The 7,184-nt window shown below is 36.0% G+C and overlaps 1 protein-coding gene across 1 annotated transcript in view; it reads right to left on the reverse strand.

Annotated features, from left to right (window-relative positions):
- Positions 1-7,184, reverse strand: part of LOC127876662 (myelin proteolipid protein-like) — a 136,734-nt gene that overhangs the window by 21,924 nt on the left and 107,626 nt on the right. The gene's annotated exons all lie outside the window — the stretch shown is intronic.

Below are 7,184 nucleotides of genomic sequence, written 5' to 3' on the forward strand. Positions count from 1 at the left end.
GATGTCAAATAATAAAAGCCCAGGCAGTTCTGGCTTCAGTGCAGAATTTTATAAAATGTTTTGGAAAAAATTGGTACTTTTATTGTCAGATCCTTAAATGAAGCTTATAAGTGTGGTCATTTATCTATAACACAAACTCAAGGTATCATAACCTGTATTCCAAAGGTTGAAAAATCTAGGCTTTATATAAAAAAATGCGTCGAATTACTCTATTAAATACTGTTTATAAAATTGCCTCTGGAGTAATAGCTAACAGATTTAAATTATTTATTGACAAGTTAATTCATAACGACTAGACGGGTTTTATTAAAGGGAGAAACATAGGGGAAAATACTAGTTTAATTTATGACATTATGCACTATACTGAAGAAAACGAGATCCCAGGCTTACTTCTCTAATTGATTTTGAAAAGGCGTACGATTCATTGGCCTGGTCCTTTGTACAAAGTACACTTTCTTTCTTTAATTTCGGTCCTGACATAAAACGTTGGTTTGAGGTTTTATATAAAGATTCTAAATCAGCCGTTCCTCAGTGTGGGTACTTATCTAACTTTTTCCCTATTGAAAGGGGCTGCAGGCAAGGAGATTCCCTCTCATGTTACATTTTTAACCTCTGTGCCGAAGTTTTGTCACTTGTATTGAGAAATAACAATAATATGAAAGGTATAACCATTCAGGGAACTGAACATAAATTGTCCCAGTTTGCTGATGATACTACTATTTTATAAGACGGTACCGAACAATCCCTAAATGAGACACTTACTGTTATACATAATTTTGCATATATTTCAGGCCTTAATGTTAATTTTGATAAAACAAATGTTGTATGGATTGGCAAGGACAAATATAGTTCATATACCATAAAAACCAAATGGAAACTAAATTGGATGCAACAAAGCTTTAAAATGCTTGGAATACATTTCCATGTAGACCTGTCAAAAATGTTAACAATTAAATTACGATGAAAAAATTGTTAAAATGGAAAACATTCTGAAAAATTGGAAAAGAAGAATTTTAACACATTAGCAAAATTGTGATTATAAAAACACTTATTGTGTCATTATTCAATCACCTGTTCATACCATTGCCCAACCCACCCATTACCATATTAAATTCAATAAAATTTTCTATTCTCAGTTTTATTTGGGATGGGCATAGTAAAATAAAGTTCACAACAATAGTTAAAGAACATAATGAAGGAGGTTTAAAAATGATCAATTTGGATGCATTTATTCCAGCATTGAAACTTACCTGGCTACAAAAACTTCAATGCTTTATTGGAAATTGGATAGACATCACAAAACTGTATTTTGATAAGTATGAACTCTGTAATTGCAGTTATCATTACGCTTTAAATACAGCTAATAGAATTTGAAATCCTTTTTGGGTAGATGTTTTAAAAAGCTTCTCACTTTATTGTAATAAATTGGATTTAAACACAGAAGAGTTTCTATATTATCCACTTTTTTACAATCCAAACATATTAATAGGAAATAAAAGTATTTTCTTTAAGTCATGGTTTGATGCTGGAATTCATTGTATAGGGGATATATTTAAAAATGGAACCTTTATTCCTTTAAATGAAATAAATAGAATGTATAATTTGAACATAAATTTCATTCATTATACAGGGGTAAAAAAGCAATAGATGAGTTTTTGAAAAAAAAAGTATCTTGTCCCACCCAACAAATTATAAAACCCTTTTTGCCCCCTTTATTACAACTTTTACTGAAAAAAGAATATGGAGCAAAAAGACTATACATCATTATAAATAAAAATAATGAACAACCATCAGTAAAAGCAAAATGGTGTACTTAACTTAATGCCACAATTAATGAAAAAGAATGGAATTGCATATTTTAGCTACCATTTTAATAACCAATGACGTAAAAGTGCAGTGGTTCCAATATAGAATAACTCACAGAATACTTGGAACAAATAGTCTCTTAAATAAAATGAAAATTACTTATGATCGATTATGTTCTTTATGCAAACAAAGTGATGAAACTTTAGAACATTCATTCTGGGAATGTCAGATATCTAAAACAATTATTGACGAAATGTAACCCAGACAATCTTTTCCATTTATTGATAAGACAACTTTTCTTCTTGGATATTTAACGAAGTCTGCTAGTACCATAAATAATGTAATTTTATTTTTAAAGCTATACTTATACAAGTGTAAAACAAAAAAAAAATCATTCCAAGCATAGCAGGAGCCAAGAAATACCTCAAATATGAATATGATAACTTGAGAAAAATTTCAATTACAAAAAAACAAGAATCCTTTGATAGAGAATGGGAACTTTTTAATACCATTTTATCACAGACATAGATTTTAAACGCGAGGATTATTGAATTTTCATCTGTTATTACAATGTTTACATCATTTATACAGCATTGATTATCTATACACACTAAAAAATATCTGCATCATTAAATGCTCTTATTAATGTTTCTCTCTATGCCTTTACATTTGCTAGTACAATTTAAACATCATTGGTCGCATATATATATATACATATACACACTGGAAAATAAAAAAAAATAAAAAAAGAAAAAACAGTTTCATAATGATTTGCAAAAAAAAGTGTCTTTAAGGGTGTTCACAAGCTTCTTTAACTACATAAAATATATGGAACATGACCCCACGGTGGCCATGTTTTTTGACAGCCAGAACCAGTTTCAAACAAACTATATAGAGAGAGAGAAAACTGCCCCCACCCCCTAAAAGCCATATTTTCCCACCGATCTTGACCATTTTCGAACTCGTCCATGAAATCAATAAAACCAATATTCTGACCAAGTTTCATGATAGGGAAAAATGTGACTTACAATGTAACTTTATAGCCATGTCCGGAAAACTGCCCCGCCCCCTGGCGGCCATGTTTTTAACCGACCAGAACCATTTTCGAACTCAAGAAGCGACATATCATTTACACAAACATTTTGTCAAAGTAAAAGTGACTTCTAGAGTATTCACAAGGTCTGTATTTTTTTTGACCAAGTGACCTTGTTTCCGACCCCACATGACCAGTTTAGAACTCGGTTGAGGTATGATTTGAATAAATGCCCTGACAAAGATTCATGAAGATCGGGCAAGAAATGCGGTCTCTAGTGTTCACAAGGCAAAGTTTCACGACGGACACAGGTCGATCAAATATCACCATTAGCACATAAGTGCTTATGTGAGCTAAACACTGGGCAGCCAATTTGTTGACATAGGCATTGAAAGGACCAATAGTATGTATGTACGTATGTATGTATGTATGTATGTATGTGTGTGTGTGTGTGTGTGTGTGTGTGTGTGTGTGTGTGTGTGTGTGTGTGTGTGTGTGTGTGTGTGTGTGGTGTGTGTGTGTGTGTGTGTGGTGTGTGTGTGTGTGTGTGTGTGTGTGTGTGTGTGTGTGTGTGTGTGTGTGTGTGTGTGTTGTGTGTGTGTCTGTGTGTGTGTGTGTGTGTGTGTGTGTGTGTGTGTGTGTGTGTGTGTGTGTGTGTGTGTGTGTGTGGGGGGGGGGGGGGGTTTGTGTGTGTGTGTGTGTGTGTTTGTGTGTGTGTGTGTGTGGGTGTGTGTGTGTGTGTGTGTGTGTGTGTGTGTGGTGTGTGTGTGTGTGTGTGTGTGTGTGTGTGTGTGTGTGTGTGTGTGTGTGTGTGTGTGTGTGTGTGTGTGTGTGTGTGTGTGTGTGTGTGTGGTGTGTGTGTGTGTGTGTGTCGTGTGTGTGTGTGTGTGTGTGTGTGTGTGTGTGTGTGTGTAGTGTGTGGTGTGTGGTGTGGTGTGTTGTGTGTGGTGCTGTGTGTGTGTGTGTGTGTGTGTGTCTGTGTGTGTGTGTGTGTGTGTGTGTGTGTGTGTGTGTGTGTGTGTGTGTGTGTGTGTGGTGTGTGTGTTGTGTGTGTGTGTGTGTGTGGTTGTGTGGTGTGTGTGTGTAATGCGTATGTATGTAAGTACGTACGTACGTACGTATTTACATATATACATATGTGACCGTACGCGCATCTTGGTACTTTTATATTTTTTAATACAAATTCAATTAGTACGTACGTACGTACGTATGCATTTACATATATACATATGTGACCGTACGCGCATCTTGGTACTTATATATTTTTTATACAAATTCAATTAGTGACTACTGAGTGCAGACATAGGAACATTATGGGCAATAACTCATCGAATCAGAATGATTACATTGACATGAATAACAGTGTTTTGTACTTTCATTCAAATGTTTTGAGAGTTATAGAAATGGTTAAAGTTGAATAAAGATTCGAAGAGCTGTCTCCATGGAATGACATATGCCCCCGAAAAATGCTTTGATAGAAGTTATGAGCATTTTTCGAAACCTGAACGCTGATTTTGAAACCTAAACGCGGACCCTAAGTTCAAGGTCAAGGTAAAAGGGGTCAAACATTGTGTGCGTATGGTAAAGTCTTGTCCATATACACATGCTTACCAAATATGAAGGTTATATCTGAAGTGACATAGAAGTTATGAGCATTTTTTGAAACCCTAACACAGATTTTGTAACCCAAAACTATGACGACATACCATGTTATTTCACAGTAAGTCGATATAAACTAATCCGGCATTACAGGGGCGTAGACAATGGGGGCAGGGGGCGGCCGCCCCCCCCCCAATATTTCGGCTAGTCATCGTTATATAAATAAACGTAAAATCCCCAAAAAATCGCCGCCACAAAACCAGTATTTTTGTAATCACGCGCCGTCAGTGCAGAAGCCATGTGTCCCCTCTCCGTCTGCTCTGAGGTTGCCAATAGTGATGTGTCAATATCCCTTGTTAGGTGTCATAAACTAGGGGCCGGGGTAAATGTCATTGCGTTAATTGTTTTATTGTTCTTTTCCGTGATTGCACTGTCGGTGTTTTGATTAGGGACAGGCGATTCTTTTAATTTTAATTGATCGCTTTAATTCAAAGGTAACTGCCACTTAAAACAATTTTGAGTAAATATACGCGTGAAAAACAGTAATTAGTTTGAAAATATTTTTGTTCTCTAAGTACATCAGTTATTATTTGATTAGAAATCATTGAAACAATATCATATATGTAATTGTTTAATGTTCAAAATGAGTATTCCTAATCAGCCTCGAAATTTTGCGTTTCCTAAGCGTACATTCGGGAAGAAAAAGCCAGAACAGCGTTCATTCCAATCTTGTTGGTTTGATTCCTTCACATGGCTTCACTACGATGAGGTATGTATATTAGTATTAAATTTTAATTTGCGATCGTTCTTATCTTTTATGAACCTAACGTTGATCTAAATACAAACGAAATTTAGAAAAAAAGACACAACATACAAAAAATACTCGTTTTGTAAAAAAAATTGTTGCTTAATAATGTTTCTTATTATTTTCATTAATATTTAACACAAAATTTATTACAATGTTATTCTTTTCAGAGCCGGGACCTTGCGTTCTGCCATCTCTGCATGGCGGCCAAGGAGTTGGGCAAGATCGGCAACACGAAGGTGGACGGCAGCTTCATCAGTGACGGCTTCTCCAACTGGAAAGCGGGTACCGAGAAGTTCCGGAAGCACGACGAAAGCGAGTGCCACAAGGAGGCGGTCGAGCGACTGGTGACGCTTCCCGCCACGACGCGTGACGTGGGAGAGATGCTGTCAGCGGGGCACGCTAATGAGAAGGCCGACAACCGGAAGCAGCTGCTGCAAATCCTACGCAGCATACGGTACCTCGCACGCCAGGGCATCGCGCTACGTGGGCACGACGTGGTTATTTATAACACTCTCCCATTTTCAGGTGTTAAATATGTCCATCAGTAATAAATATATCCATTGTGAATGTAATGTTAATATTTTTATTTCTCATATCACTTGTTAAACTCCGTCATTAAAAGACATAAACATTTACTTAATTTTATGTTGTTATTAGAGTGTTTGGAAAGAAAATAATAACATTTATATCAACATGAAAGTTCCCCCAAAACGCACCATATTAATTGTAATTGTATTTTTTTTCGGAACCACGGGAGAGGACAACCCTCTCAAACGAACCTCTTTATGTTCCCAGTACAGAAACTGGACCGCCCTCCCCCCCCCCCCAATGTTGGGAGGTTATCTACGCCCCTGCATGACCATATTATTTGGGTACCATATACGATTCCATAATTTTTAAACAACACCATTTGTCCACATAAATTATATCGACGCCTTCAGTTATATCGCCATGTCAACATTTTGTTACTTGCAAGTCATCAAGATATATGCCGTCATAAGTAAACAACAGAAATAGTTAAATTTACAAAACGGCTAAAGGATAAAATATTTTTAGAGATTTAGGCTCTTATTCCAACATGCGGATTGTTTACGTCTTGACAACATATCTTATGTCGATAAATCAACATAATTTTAGGCGTCATGCTCTTTTGAAAATGACTTACCATCGTTGTTTTAGTCGACATGATGAGTTATTTTTGACGACATGACACCTTTTTCATATCATGCCGTCATAGAATGTTGACATCATCACAGTATCAGGGTGTACCATATACGTTTCCATAGTTTACGGCTTTTCCAGAAAAAATATTTGGTCGACATTATCTAAGTCGACAAATCAACATAATTTTTGGATCATGCTCTTGTGAAAATGAATTGACATCAAAGTTTTAGTCGACACGATGAGTTATTTTTTACGCCATGACACTGTTCTCATATTATGCCGTCATAGAATGCTGACATCAATACAGAATAAGGGTGTACCATATACGCTTCCATAGATTGGAGTAAAAAATACGGTTGATATAATTAAATATAATGTGTGATTACGATCTCCGACAATGGATTGGTTGCGTTAATTGCTGAATGCGCAAACATCAAGATCTCGGTGTCATGATGTCACTGTCGACTAGAAGATAAATACCACACACGCATATCTAACGAACACTTTGCTTCTCGATGGAGAATATAATGCTAAAGAAATAAGTTGTTTGTTTCCACTTACACCTCGAAAAAGGGGGTAGCTAGGTCGGCACAACTTTTTCCATTATTTGTTTTTCTATACTCAAGTTATTTCCCATCGTTTAAAGGGTGTCAATTACAAGAATCGTCCACAAATTTGAAACGTATCTTTCGTTAAGTAAAATCGACTTGGCGACTTTAATATTTACAGCGAGATGTGAGAAACATTTTGGAACACTCAACACCGAATACCCAA

The sequence above is a fragment of the Dreissena polymorpha genome, chromosome 4, assembly GCF_020536995.1.
Source record: "Dreissena polymorpha isolate Duluth1 chromosome 4, UMN_Dpol_1.0, whole genome shotgun sequence".
NCBI classification, from domain to species: Eukaryota; Metazoa; Mollusca; class Bivalvia; order Myida; family Dreissenidae; genus Dreissena; species Dreissena polymorpha.